Source organism: Mobula hypostoma, chromosome 7, assembly GCF_963921235.1.
Source record: "Mobula hypostoma chromosome 7, sMobHyp1.1, whole genome shotgun sequence".
In the NCBI taxonomy this organism is placed as follows: domain Eukaryota; kingdom Metazoa; phylum Chordata; class Chondrichthyes; order Myliobatiformes; family Myliobatidae; genus Mobula; species Mobula hypostoma.
This window is the reverse complement of record NC_086103.1, coordinates 187755775-187770620: the sequence shown is the minus strand read 5'-3', so window position 1 is coordinate 187770620 and position 14846 is coordinate 187755775. Positions and strand designations below refer to the sequence as shown.

The following is a 14846-nucleotide window of genomic DNA, read 5'->3' as shown; positions in this document are numbered from 1 at the left end:
GTCCCAGTCCCTCACCGTCACCCTCTCCTCTCCGTCTCACAGTCCCAGACCCTCACCGTCACCCTCTCCTCTCCGTCTCACAGTCCCAGTCCCTCACCGTCACCCTCTCCTCTCCGTCTCACAGTCCCAGACCCTCACCGTCACCCTCTCCTCTCCGTCTCACAGTCCCAGTCCCTCACCGTCACCCTCTCCTCTCCGTCTCACAGTCCCAGACCCTCACCGTCACCCTCTCCTCTCCGTCTCACAGTCCCAGTCCCTCACCGTCACCCTCTCCTCTCCGTCTCACAGTCCCAGTCCCTCACCGTCACCGTCACCCTCTCCTCTCCGTCTCACAGTCCCAGTCCCTCACCCTCACCCTCTCCTCTCCGTCTCACAGTCCCAGACCCTCACCGTCACCCTCTCCTCTCCGTCTCACAGTCCCAGTCCCTCACCGTCACCCTCTCCTCTCCGTCTCACAGTCCCAGTCCCTCACCCTCACCGTCACCCTCTCCTCTCCGTCTCACAGTCCCAGTCCCTCACCGTCACCCTCTCCTCTCCGTCTCACAGTCCCAGTCCCTCACCCTCACCGTCACCCTCTCCTCTCCGTCTCACAGTCCCAGACCCTCACCGTCACCCTCTCCTCTCCGTCTCACAGTCCCAGACCCTCACCGTCACCGTCACCCTCTCCTCTCCGTCTCACAGTCCCAGTCCTTCACCGTCACCGTCACCCTCTCCTCTCCGTCTCACAGTCCCAGACCCTCACCGTCACCCTCTCCTCTCCGTCTCACAGTCCCAGACCCTCACCCTCACCCTCTCCTCTCCGTCTCACAGTCCCAGTCCCTCACCCTCACCGTCACCCTCTCCTCTCCGTCTCACAGTCCCAGTCCCTCACCGTCACCCTCTCCTCTCCGTCTCACAGTCCCAGTCCCTCACCCTCACCGTCACCCTCTCCTCTCCGTCTCACAGTCCCAGACCCTCACCGTCACCCTCTCCTCTCCGTCTCACAGTCCCTCACCCTCACCGTCACCCTCTCCTCTCCGTCTCACAGTCCCAGACCCTCACCGTCACCCTCTCCTCTCCGTCTCACAGTCCCAGTCCCTCACCCTCACCGTCACCCTCTCCTCTCCGTCTCACAGTCCCAGTCCCTCACCCTCACCGTCACCCTCTCCTCTCCGTCTCACAGTCCCAGTCCCTCACCCTCACCGTCACCCTCTCCTCTCCGTCTCACAGTCCCAGACCCTCACCGTCACCCTCTCCTCTCCGTCTCACAGTCCCAGTCCCTCACCCTCACCGTCACCCTCTCCTCTCCGTCTCACAGTCCCAGACCCTCACCGTCACCGTCACCCTCTCCTCTCCGTCTCACAGTCCCAGTCCCTCACCGTCACCCTCACCTCTCCGTCTCACAGTCCCAGACCCTCACCCTCACCGTCACCCTCTCCTCTCCGCCTCACAGTCCCAGTCCCTCACCCTCACCGTCACCCTCTCCTCTCCGTCTCACAGTCCCAGTCCCTCACCCTCACCGTCACCCTCTCCTCTCCGTCTCACAGTCCCAGTCCCTCACCGTCACCCTCTCCTCTCCGTCTCACAGTCCCAGTCCCTCACCCTCACCGTCACTCTTTCCTCTCCGTCTCACAGTCCCAGTCCCTCACCGTCACCCTCTCCTCTCCGTCTCACAGTCCCTCATCCTCACCGTCACCCTCTCCTCTCCGCCTCACAGTCCCAGTCCCTCACCCTCACCGTCACCCTCTCCTCTCCGTCTCACAGTCCCAGTCCCTCACCGTCACCCTCTCCTCTCCGTCTCACAGTCCCAGACCCTCACCGTCACCCTCTCCTCTCCGTCTCACAGTCCCAGTCCCTCACCCTCACCGTCACCCTCTCCTCTCCGTCTCACAGTCCCAGTCCCTCACCGTCACCCTCTCCTCTCCGTCTCACAGTCCCAGTCCCTCACCGTCACCCTCTCCTCTCCGTCTCACAGTCCCAGACCCTCACCGTCACCCTCTCCTCTCCGTCTCACAGTCCCAGTCCTTCACCGTCACCGTCACCCTCTCCTCTCCGTCTCACAGTCCCAGACCCTCACCGTCACCCTCTCCTCTCCGTCTCACAGTCCCAGTCCTTCACCGTCACCCTCTCCTCTCCGTCTCACAGTCCCAGACCCTCACCGTCACCGTCACCGTCACCCTCTCCTCTCCGTCTCACAGTCCCAGTCCTTCACCGTCACCCTCTCCTCTCCGTCTCACAGTCCCAGACCCTCACCGTCACCGTCACCCTCTCCTCTCCGTCTCACAGTCCCAGTCCCTCACCGTCACCCTCTCCTCTCCGTCTCACAGTCCCAGACCCTCACCCTCACCCTCTCCTCTCCGTCTCACAGTCCCAGACCCTCACCGTCACCGTCACCCTCTCCTCTCCGTCTCACAGTCCCAGTCCGTCACCGTCACCCTCTCCTCTCCGTCTCACAGTCCCAGACCCTCACCGTCACCCTCTCCTCTCCGTCTCACAGTCCCAGACCCTCACCGTCACCCTCTCCTCTCCGTCTCACAGTCCCAGTCCCTCACCCTCACCGTCACCCTCTCCTCTCCGTCTCACAGTCCCAGACCCTCACCGTCACCGTCACCCTCTCCTCTCCGTCTCACAGTCCCAGTCCCTCACCGTCACCCTCTCCTCTCCGTCTCACAGTCCCAGACCCTCACCGTCACCCTCTCCTCTCCGTCTCACAGTCCCAGTCCCTCACCGTCACCCTCTCCTCTCCGTCTCACAGTCCCAGACCCTCACCGTCACCCTCTCCTCTCCGTCTCACAGTCCCAGACCCTCACCGTCACCCTCTCCTCTCCGTCTCACAGTCCCAGACCCTCACCGTCACCCTCTCCTCTCCGTCTCACAGTCCCAGACCCTCACCGTCACCCTCTCCTCTCCGTCTCACAGTCCCAGTCCCTCACCGTCACCGTCACCCTCTCCTCTCCGTCTCACAGTCCCAGTCCCTCACCGTCACCGTCACCCTCTCCTCTCCGTCTCACAGTCCCAGTCCCTCACCGTCACCCTCTCCTCTCCGTCTCACAGTCCCAGACCCTCACCGTCACCCTCTCCTCTCCGTCTCACAGTCCCAGTCCCTCACCCTCACCGTCACCCTCTCCTCTCCGTCTCACAGTCCCAGACCCTCACCGTCACCCTCTCCTCTCCGTCTCACAGTCCCAGTCCCTCACCGTCACCCTCTCCTCTCCGTCTCACAGTCCCAGACCCTCACCGTCACCCTCTCCTCTCCGTCTCACAGTCCCAGTCCCTCACCGTCACCCTCTCCTCTCCGTCTCACAGTCCCAGTCCCTCACCGTCACCCTCTCCTCTCCGTCTCACAGTCCCAGACCCTCACCCTCACCGTCACCCTCTCCTCTCCGTCTCACAGTCCCAGACCCTCACCGTCACCCTCTCCTCTCCGTCTCACAGTCCCAGTCCCTCACCGTCACCCTCTCCTCTCCGTCTCACAGTCCCAGACCCTCACCGTCACCCTCTCCTCTCCGTCTCACAGTCCCAGTCCCTCACCGTCACCCTCTCCTCTCCGTCTCACAGTCCCAGTCCTTCACCGTCACCGTCACCCTCTCCTCTCCGTCTCACAGTCCCAGTCCCTCACCGTCACCCTCTCCTCTCCGTCTCACAGTCCCAGTCCCTCACCGTCACCGTCACCCTCTCCTCTCCGTCTCACAGTCCCAGTCCCTCACCGTCACCCTCTCCTCTCCGTCTCACAGTCCCAGTCCCTCACCGTCACCCTCTCCTCTCCGTCTCACAGTCCCAGACCCTCACCGTCACCCTCTCCTCTCCGTCTCACAGTCCCAGTCCCTCACCCTCACCGTCACCCTCTCCTCTCCGTCTCACAGTCCCAGACCCTCACCGTCACCCTCTCCTCTCCGTCTCACAGTCCCAGTCCCTCACCGTCACCCTCTCCTCTCCGTCTCACAGTCCCAGACCCTCACCGTCACCCTCCCTCTCTCTCCGTCTCACAGTCCCAGCCTCACCGTCACCCTCTCCTCTCCGTCTCACAGTCCCAGACCCTCACCGTCACCCTCTCCTCTCCGTCTCACAGTCCCAGACCCTCACCGTCACCCTCTCCTCTCCGTCTCACAGTCCCAGTCCCTCACCGTCACCCTCTCCTCTCCGTCTCACAGTCCCAGACCCTCACCGTCACCGTCACCCTCTCCTCTCCGTCTCACAGTCCCAGTCCTTCACCGTCACTCTCTCCTCTCCGTCTCACAGTCCCAGTCCCTCACCCTCACCGTCACCCTCTCCTCTCCGTCTCACAGTCCCAGACCCTCACCGTCACCCTCTCCTCTCCGTCTCACAGTCCCAGACCCTCACCGTCACCCTCTCCTCTCCGTCTCACAGTCCCAGACCCTCACCGTCACCGTCACCCTCTCCTCTCCGTCTCACAGTCCCAGTCCCTCACCGTCACCCTCTCCTCTCCGTCTCACAGTCCCAGACCCTCACCGTCACCGTCACCCTCTCCTCTCCGTCTCACAGTCCCAGTCCCTCACCGTCACCCTCTCCTCTCCGTCTCACAGTCCCAGACCCTCACCGTCACCCTCTCCTCTCCGTCTCACAGTCCCAGACCCTCACCGTCACCCTCTCCTCTCCGTCTCACAGTCCCAGTCCCTCACCCTCACCGTCACCCTCTCCTCTCCGTCTCACAGTCCCAGTCCCTCACCGTCACCCTCTCCTCTCCGTCTCACAGTCCCTCACCCTCACCGTCACCCTCTCCTCTCCGTCTCACAGTCCCAGTCCCTCACCGTCACCCTCTCCTCTCCGTCTCACAGTCCCAGACCCTCACCGTCACCCTCTCCTCTCCGTCTCACAGTCCCAGACCCTCACCGTCACCCTCTCCTCTCCGTCTCACAGTCCCAGACCCTCACCGTCACCCTCTCCTCTCCGTCTCACAGTCCCAGACCCTCACCGTCACCCTCTCCTCTCCGTCTCACAGTCCCAGTCCCACCTCACCGTCACCCTCTCCTCTCCGTCTCACAGTCCCAGACCCTCACCGTCACCCTCTCCTCTCCGTCTCACAGTCCCAGTCCCTCACCTCACCGTCACCCTCTCCTCTCCGTCTCACAGTCCCAGTCCCTCACCGTCACCCTCTCCTCTCCGTCTCACAGTCCCAGTCCCTCACCCTCACCGTCACCCTCTCCTCTCCGTCTCACAGTCCCAGTCCCTCACCCTCACCGTCACCCTCTCCTCTCCGTCTCACAGTCCCAGCACCTCACCGTCACCCTCTCCTCTCCGTCTCACAGTCCCAGACCCTCACCGTCACCCTCTCCTCTCCGTCACCCCAGTCCCTCACCCTCACCGTCACCCTCTCCTCTGTCTCACAGTCCCAGACCCTCACCGTCACCCTCTCCTCTCCGTCTCACAGTCCCAGTCCCTCACCGTCACCCTCTCCTCTCCGTCTCACAGTCCCAGTCCCTCACCGTCACCTCCCCTCTCCTCTCCGTCTCACAGTCCGTCCCAGCCCTCACCGTCACCCTCTCCTCTCCGTCTCACAGTCCCAGACCCTCACCGTCACCCTCTCCTCTCCGTCTCACAGTCCCAGACCCTCACCGTCACCCTCTCCTCTCCGTCTCACAGTCCCAGTCCCTCACCCTCACCGTCACCCTCTCCTCTCCGTCTCACAGTCCCAGTCCCTCACCCTCACCGTCACCCTCTCCTCTCCGTCTCACAGTCCCAGTCCCTCACCCTCACCGTCACCCTCTCCTCTCCGTCTCACAGTCCCAGTCCCTCACCGTCACCCTCTCCTCTCCGTCTCACAGTCCCAGACCCTCACCGTCACCCTCTCCTCTCCGTCTCACAGTCCCAGTCCCTCACCCTCACCGTCACCCTCTCCTCTCCGTCTCACAGTCCCAGTCCCTCACCGTCACCCTCTCCTCTCCGTCTCACAGTCCCAGTCCCTCACCCTCACCGTCACCCTCTCCTCTCCGTCTCACAGTCCCAGACCCTCACCGTCACCCTCTCCTCTCCGTCTCACAGTCCCAGTCCCTCACCCTCACCGTCACCCTCTCCTCTCCGTCTCACAGTCCCAGACCCTCACCGTCACCCTCTCCTCTCCGTCTCACAGTCCCAGTCCCTCACCGTCACCCTCTCCTCTCCGTCTCACAGTCCCAGTCCCTCACCGTCACCCTCTCCTCTCCGTCTCACAGTCCCAGTCCCTCACCCTCACCGTCACCCTCTCCTCTCCGTCTCACAGTCCCAGTCCCTCACCCTCACCCTCTCCTCTCCGTCTCACAGTCCCAGACCCTCACCGTCACCCTCTCCTCTCCGTCTCACAGTCCCAGTCCCTCACCGTCACCCTCTCCTCTCCGTCTCACAGTCCCAGCCCTCACCTCACCTTCTCCTCTCCGTCTCACAGTCCCAGCCCTCACCGTCACCCTCTCCTCTCCGTCTCACAGTCCCAGTCCCTCACCGTCACCCTCTCCTCTCCGTCTCACAGTCCCAGACCCTCACCGTCACCCTCTCCTCTCCGTCTCACAGTCCCAGTCACCGTCACCCTCTCCTCTCCGTCTCACAGTCCCAGTCCTCACCCTCACCCTCTCCTCTCCGTCTCACAGTCCCAGTCCCTCACCCTCACCGTCACCCTCTCCTCTCCGTCTCACAGTCCCAGTCCCTCACCGTCACCCTCTCCTCTCCGTCTCACAGTCCCAGTCCCCTCACCGTCACCGTCACCTCTCCTCTCCGTCTCACAGTCCCAGTCCCTCACCGTCACCCTCTCCTCTCCGTCTCACAGTCCCAGTCCCTCAGTCCCTCACCGTCACCCTCTCCTCTCCGTCTCACAGTCCCAGCCCTCACCGTCACCCTCTCCTCTCCGTCTCACAGTCCCAGTCCCTCACCGTCACCCTCTCCTCTCCGTCTCACAGTCCCAGTCCCTCACCGTCACCCTCTCCTCTCCGTCTCACAGTCCCAGTCCCTCACCCTCACCTCTCCGTCTCACAGTCCCTCATCCTCACCGTCACCCTCTCCTCTCCGTCTCACAGTCCCAGACCCTCACCGTCACCCTCTCCTCTCCGTCTCACAGTCCCAGTCCCTCACCCTCACCCTCTCCTCTCCGTCTCACAGTCCCAGACCCTCACCGTCACCCTCTCCTCTCCGTCTCACAGTCCCAGTCCCTCACCGTCACCCTCTCCTCTCCGTCTCACAGTCCCAGACCCTCACCGTCACCCTCTCCTCTCCGTCTCACAGTCCCAGTCCCTCACCGTCACCCTCTCCTCTCCGTCTCACAGTCCCAGACCCTCACCGTCACCCTCTCCTCTCCGTCTCACAGTCCCAGTCCTTCACCGTCACCGTCACCCTCTCCTCTCCGTCTCACAGTCCCAGACCCTCACCGTCACCCTCTCCTCTCCGTCTCACAGTCCCAGTCCTTCACCGTCACCCTCTCCTCTCCGTCTCACAGTCCCAGACCCTCACCGTCACCGTCACCGTCACCCTCTCCTCTCCGTCTCACAGTCCCAGTCCTTCACCGTCACCCTCTCCTCTCCGTCTCACAGTCCCAGTCCCTCACCGTCACCCTCTCCTCTCCGTCTCACAGTCCCAGTCCCTCACCGTCACCCTCTCCTCTCCGTCTCACAGTCCCAGACCCTCACCGTCACCCTCTCCTCTCCGTCTCACAGTCCCAGACCCTCACCGTCACCGTCACCGTCACCCTCTCCTCTCCGTCTCACAGTCCCAGTCCTTCACCGTCACCCTCTCCTCTCCGTCTCACAGTCCCAGACCCTCACCGTCACCCTCTCCTCTCCGTCTCACAGTCCCAGACCCTCACCGTCACCCTCTCCTCTCCGTCTCACAGTCCCAGTCCCTCACCCTCACCGTCACCCTCTCCTCTCCGTCTCACAGTCCCAGACCCTCACCGTCACCGTCACCCTCTCCTCTCCGTCTCACAGTCCCAGTCCCTCACCGTCACCCTCTCCTCTCCGTCTCACAGTCCCAGACCCTCACCGTCACCGTCACCCTCTCCTCTCCGTCTCACAGTCCCAGTCCCTCACCGTCACCCTCTCCTCTCCGTCTCACAGTCCCAGTCCCTCACCCTCACCGTCACCCTCTCCTCTCCGTCTCACAGTCCCAGACCCTCACCGTCACCCTCTCCTCTCCGTCTCACAGTCCCAGACCCTCACCGTCACCCTCTCCTCTCCGTCTCACAGTCCCAGACCCTCACCGTCACCGTCACCCTCTCCTCTCCGTCTCACAGTCCCAGACCCTCACCCTCACCGTCACCCTCTCCTCTCCGTCTCACAGTCCCAGACCCTCACCGTCACCCTCTCCTCTCCGTCTCACAGTCCCAGTCCCTCACCGTCACCGTCACCCTCTCCTCTCCGTCTCACAGTCCCAGACCCTCACCGTCACCCTCTCCTCTCCGTCTCACAGTCCCAGTCCCTCACCGTCACCGTCACCCTCTCCTCTCCGTCTCACAGTCCCAGTCCCTCACCCTCACCGTCACCCTCTCCTCTCCGTCTCACAGTCCCAGACCCTCACCGTCACCCTCTCCTCTCCGTCTCACAGTCCCAGACCCTCACCCTCACCGTCACCCTCTCCTCTCCGTCTCACAGTCCCAGACCCTCACCGTCACCCTCTCCTCTCCGTCTCACAGTCCCAGACCCTCACCCTCACCGTCACCCTCTCCTCTCCGTCTCACAGTCCCAGACCCTCACCCTCACCGTCACCCTCTCCTCTCCGTCTCACAGTCCCAGACCCTCACCGTCACCCTCTCCTCTCCGTCTCACAGTCCCAGACCCTCACCGTCACCGTCACCCTCTCCTCTCCGTCTCACAGTCCCAGACCCTCACCGTCACCCTCTCCTCTCCGTCTCACAGTCCCAGTCCCTCACCCTCACCGTCACCCTCTCCTCTCCGTCTCACAGTCCCAGTCCCTCACCCTCACCGTCACCCTCTCCTCTCCGTCTCACAGTCCCAGACCCTCACCGTCACCCTCTCCTCTCCGTCTCACAGTCCCAGACCCTCACCGTCACCCTCTCCACTCCGTCTCACAGTCCCAGACCCTCACCCTCACCGTCACCCTCGCCTCTCCGACTCACAGTCCCAGTCCCTCACCGTCACCCTCTCCTCTCCGTCTCACAGTCCCAGACCCTCACCGTCACCCTCTCCTCTCCGTCTCACAGTCCCAGTCCCTCACCCTCACCGTCACCCTCTCCTCTCCGTCTCACAGTCCCAGACCCTCACCGTCACCCTCTCCTCTCCGTCTCACAGTCCCAGACCCTCACCGTCACCGTCACCCTCTCCTCTCCGTCTCACAGTCCCAGTCCCTCACCGTCACCCTCTCCTCTCCGTCTCACAGTCCCAGACCCTCACCGTCACCCTCTCCTCTCCGTCTCACAGTCCCAGACCCTCACCGTCACCCTCTCCTCTCCGTCTCACAGTCCCAGACCCTCACCCTCACCGTCACCCTCTCCTCTCCGTCTCACAGTCCCAGACCCTCACCGTCACCCTCTCCTCTCCGTCTCACAGTCCCAGTCCCTCACCCTCACCGTCACCCTCTCCTCTCCGTCTCACAGTCCCAGTCCCTCACCCTCACCCTCTCCTCTCCGTCTCACAGTCCCAGACCCTCACCGTCACCCTCTCCTCTCCGTCTCACAGTCCCAGACCCTCACCGTCACCCTCTCCTCTCCGTCTCACAGTCCCAGACCCTCACCGTCACCCTCTCCTCTCCGTCTCACAGTCCCAGTCCCTCACCCTCACCCTCTCCTCTCCGTCTCACAGTCCCAGACCCTCACCGTCACCCTCTCCTCTCCGTCTCACAGTCCCAGACCCTCACCGTCACCCTCTCCTCTCCGTCTCACAGTCCCAGTCCCTCACCGTCACCCTCTCCTCTCCGTCTCACAGTCCCAGACCCTCACCGTCACCCTCTCCTCTCCGTCTCACAGTCCCAGACCCTCACCCTCACCGTCACCCTCTCCTCTCCGTCTCACAGTCCCAGACCCTCACCGTCACCCTCTCCTCTCCGTCTCACAGTCCCAGTCCCTCACCCTCACCGTCACCCTCTCCTCTCCGTCTCACAGTCCCAGTCCCTCACCCTCACCCTCTCCTCTCCGTCTCACAGTCCCAGACCCTCACCGTCACCCTCTCCTCTCCGTCTCACAGTCCCAGACCCTCACCGTCACCCTCTCCTCTCCGTCTCACAGTCCCAGACCCTCACCGTCACCCTCTCCTCTCCGTCTCACAGTCCCAGACCCTCACCGTCACCCTCTCCTCTCCGTCTCACAGTCCCAGACCCTCACCCTCACCGTCACCCTCTCCTCTCCGTCTCACAGTCCCAGACCCTCACCGTCACCCTCTCCTCTCCGTCTCACAGTCCCAGTCCCTCACCCTCACCGTCACCCTCTCCTCTCCGTCTCACAGTCCCAGACCCTCACCCTCACCCTCTCCTCTCCGTCTCACAGTCCCAGACCCTCACCGTCACCCTCTCCTCTCCGTCTCACAGTCCCAGACCCTCACCGTCACCCTCTCCTCTCCGTCTCACAGTCCCAGACCCTCACCGTCACCCTCTCCTCTCCGTCTCACAGTCCCAGTCCCTCACCCTCACCCTCTCCTCTCCGTCTCACAGTCCCAGACCCTCACCGTCACCCTCTCCTCTCCGTCTCACAGTCCCAGACCCTCACCGTCACCCTCTCCTCTCCGTCTCACAGTCCCAGACCCTCACCGTCACCCTCTCCTCTCCGTCTCACAGTCCCAGACCCTCACCGTCACCCTCTCCTCTCCGTCTCACAGTCCCAGACCCTCACCCTCACCGTCACCCTCTCCTCTCCGTCTCACAGTCCCAGACCCTCACCGTCACCCTCTCCTCTCCGTCTCACAGTCCCAGTCCCTCACCCTCACCGTCACCCTCTCCTCTCCGTCTCACAGTCCCAGTCCCTCACCCTCACCCTCTCCTCTCCGTCTCACAGTCCCAGACCCTCACCGTCACCCTCTCCTCTCCGTCTCACAGTCCCAGACCCTCACCGTCACCCTCTCCTCTCCGTCTCACAGTCCCAGACCCTCACCGTCACCCTCTCCTCTCCGTCTCACAGTCCCAGACCCTCACCGTCACCCTCTCCTCTCCGTCTCACAGTCCCAGACCCTCACCCTCACCGTCACCCTCTCCTCTCCGTCTCACAGTCCCAGACCCTCACCCTCACCCTCTCCTCTCCGTCTCACAGTCCCAGTCCCTCACCCTCACCGTCACCCTCTCCTCTCCGTCTCACAGTCCCAGACCCTCACCGTCACCCTCTCCTCTCCGTCTCACAGTCCCAGTCCCTCACCCTCACCGTCACCCTCTCCTCTCCGTCTCACAGTCCCAGTCCCTCACCCTCACCGTCACCCTCTCCTCTGCGTCTCACCGTCACCCTCTCCTCTCCGTCTCACAGTCCCTCACCCTCACCGTCACCCTCTCCTCTCCGTCTCACAGTCCCAGACCCTCACCGTCACCCTCTCCTCTCCGTCTCACAGTCCCAGACCCTCACCGTCACCCTCTCCTCTCCGTCTCACAGTCCCAGTCCCTCACCGTCACCCTCTCCTCTCCGTCTCACAGTCCCAGTCCCTCACCGTCACCCTCTCCTCTCCGTCTCACAGTCCCAGACCCTCACCGTCACCCTCTCCTCTCCGTCTCACAGTCCCAGTCCCTCACCCTCACCGTCACCCTCTCCTCTCCGTCTCACAGTCCCAGTCCCTCACCCTCACCCTCTCCTCTCCGTCTCACAGTCCCAGACCCTCACCGTCACCCTCTCCTCTCCGTCTCACAGTCCCAGACCCTCACCGTCACCCTCTCCTCTCCGTCTCACAGTCCCAGACCCTCACCGTCACCCTCTCCTCTCCGTCTCACAGTCCCAGACCCTCACCGTCACCCTCTCCTCTCCGTCTCACAGTCCCAGACCCTCACCGTCACCCTCTCCTCTCCGTCTCACAGTCCCAGACCCTCACCGTCACCCTCTCCTCTCCGTCTCACAGTCCCAGACCCTCACCGTCACCCTCTCCTCTCCGTCTCACAGTCCCAGTCCCTCACCCTCACCGTCACCCTCTCCTCTCCGTCTCACAGTCCCAGACCCTCACCGTCACCCTCTCCTCTCCGTCTCACAGTCCCAGTCCCTCACCCTCACCGTCACCCTCTCCTCTGCGTCTCACCGTCACCCTCTCCTCTCCGTCTCACAGTCCCTCACCGTCACCGTCACCCTCTCCTCTCCGTCTCACAGTCCCAGTCCCTCACCCTCACCGTCACCCTCTCCTCTCCGTCTCACAGTCCCAGTCCCTCATGGTCTCATCACGAACTCTCACCGTCTCGCTTCAGCCAATCGATTCGAAAGTCCAGGATCCACAAATCCGAGACAGCGTGGTTCAAAGCGGGTAGAGCTCCGCCACAGCTCTTCCTCAGCCCGGGAGGTCCCACTGCCCCGCTCACAGCGCCACCTCAGCCCGGGAGGTCCCTCTGCCCCGCTCACAGCGCCACCTCAGCCCGGGAGGTCGCACTGCCCCGCTCACAGCGCCACCTCAGCTCGGGAGGTCGCACTGCTCCGCTCTCAGCGCCGCCTCAGCACGGGAGGGTCCACTGCTCCGCCAACAGCTCTACCTCAGCCCGGGAGGTCACACTGCCCCTCTCACAGCGCCACCTCAGCCCGGGAGGTCCCACTGCCCCGCTCACAGCGCCACCTCAGCCCGGGAGGTCCCTCTGCCCCGCTCACAGCGCCACCTCAGCCCGGGAGGTCCCTCTGCCCCGCTCACAGCGTCACCTCAGCCCGGGAGGTCGCACTGCCCCGCTCACAGCGCCACCTCAGCCCGGGAGGTCGCACTGCCCCGCTCACAGCGCCACCTCAGCCCGGGAGGTCCCTATGCCCCGCTCTCAGCGCCGCCTCAGCACGGGAGGGTCCACTGCTCCGCCAACAGCTCTACCTCAGCCCGGGAGGTCACACTGCCCATCTCACAGCGCCACCTCAGCCCGGGAGGTCCCACTGCCCCGCTCACAGCGCCACCTCAGCCCGGGAGGTCCCTCTGCCCCGCTCACAGCGCCACCTCAGCCCGGGAGGTCCCTCTGCCCCGCTCACAGCGTCACCTCAGCCCGGGAGGTCGCACTGCCCCGCTCACAGCGCCACCTCAGTCCGGGAGGTCCCTCTGCCCCGCTCACAGCGTCACCTCAGCCCGGGAGGTCGCACTGCCCCGCTCACAGCGCCACCTCAGTCCGGGAGGTCGCACTGCTCCGCTCACAGCGCCACCTCAACCCGGGAGGTCGCACTGCTCCGCTCACAGCGCCACCTCAGCCCGGGAGGTCCCTCTGCCCCGCTCACAGCGCCACCTCAGCCCGGGAGGTCCCTCTGCCCCGCTCACAGCGCCACCTCAGCCCGGGTTGTCCCTCTGCCCCGCTCACAGCGCCACCTCAGCCCGGGAGGTCGCACTGCCCCTCTCACAGCGCCACCTCAGCCCGGGAGGTCCCTCTGCCCCGCTCACAGCGCCACCTCAGCCCGGGAGGTCCCTCTGCCCCGCTCACAGCGCCACCTCAGCCCGGGAGGTCGCACTGCCCCTCTCACAGCGCCACCTCAGCCCGGGAGGTCCCTCTGCCCCGCTCACAGCGCCACCTCAGCCCGGGAGGTCCCTCTGCCCCGCTCACAGCTCCACCTCAGCCCGGGAGGTCCCTATGCCCCGCTCACAGCGCCACCTCAGCACGGGAGGGTGGTGTTACACCGAGGTCTGTGTGGGACCAATTCTTTTTACATTATGTGACAATGATTTGGATGTTGAAATTGATGGCTTTGTTCCAATGTTTGCAGACGATATGAAGATAGAATGGAAAACCTACAGCACAATACAGGCCCTTCAGCCCACAATGCTATGCTAAACATGTCCTTGCCTTAGAAATTATCAAGGGTTACCCATAGCCCTCGGTATTTTTCTGAGCTCCATGTACCTGTCCAGGAGTCTCTCAAAAGAACCTATGATATCCACCTTCACCACCGCCGCCAGCAGCCCATTCCACGCACTCACCACTCTCTGCGTAAAAAACTTACCCCTGACATCTCTGTAACTAACTCCAAGCACCTTAAAACTGTGCCCTCTCATGCTGGCCATTTCAGCCCTGGGGAAAAGCCTCTGACTATCCACACGATCAGTGCCTCTCATCATCTTATACACCTCTCTCAGGGTACCTCTCATCCCCACTACTCTAAGGAGAAAAGGCTGAGTTCACTCAACCTATTCTCATAAGGCATGCTCCCCAATCCAGGCAACATCCTTGTAAATCTCCTCTGCACCCCTTCTATAGTTTCCACATCCTTCTTGTAGTGAGGTGACCAGAACTGAGCACAGTACTCCAAGTGGGGTCTGACCAGGGTCCTATATAGCTGCAACATTACCTCTTGGCTCTTGAACTCAATCCCACAACTGATGAAGGCCAATACATCGTATGCCTTCTTAACCACAGAGTCAACCTGCGTAGCAGCTTTGAGTGTCCTATGGACTCGGACCCAAAGATCCTTCTGATCCTCCACACTGCCAAGAGTCTAACCATTAATACTATATTCTGTCATCATATTTGACCTACCAAAATGAACCACCTCACACTTATCTGGGTTGAACTCCATCTGCCACTTCTCAGCTCAGTTTTGAATCTTATCAATGTCCTGTTGTAACCTCTGACAGCCTTCTACAACACCCCCAACCTTTGTGTCATCAGCAAATTTACTAACCCATCCCTCTACTTCCTCATCCAGGTCATTTATAAAAATCACGATGAGAAGGGGTCCCAGAGCAGATCCCTGAGGCACACCACTGGTCACCCACCTCCATGCAGAATATGACCCGTCTACCATCACACTTTGCCTTCTGTGGGCAAGCCAGTTCTGAATCCACAAAGCAATGTCCCCTTGGATCCCA

The 14846-nt window shown here is 62.9% G+C and overlaps 1 protein-coding gene across 1 annotated transcript in view; it reads right to left on the bottom strand.

Annotated features, from left to right (window-relative positions):
• The window catches only part of rrp8 (ribosomal RNA processing 8), a 42270-nt gene extending 29898 nt beyond the window's left edge, over positions 1-12372 (bottom strand). Inside the window, exon 1 of the mRNA XM_063052992.1 lies at positions 12261-12372. The gene's annotated coding sequence lies outside the window, so the exon portion shown is untranslated. The remainder of the gene's footprint in view (positions 1-12260) is intronic.
• Between the last annotated feature and the right edge of the window lie 2474 nt (positions 12373-14846).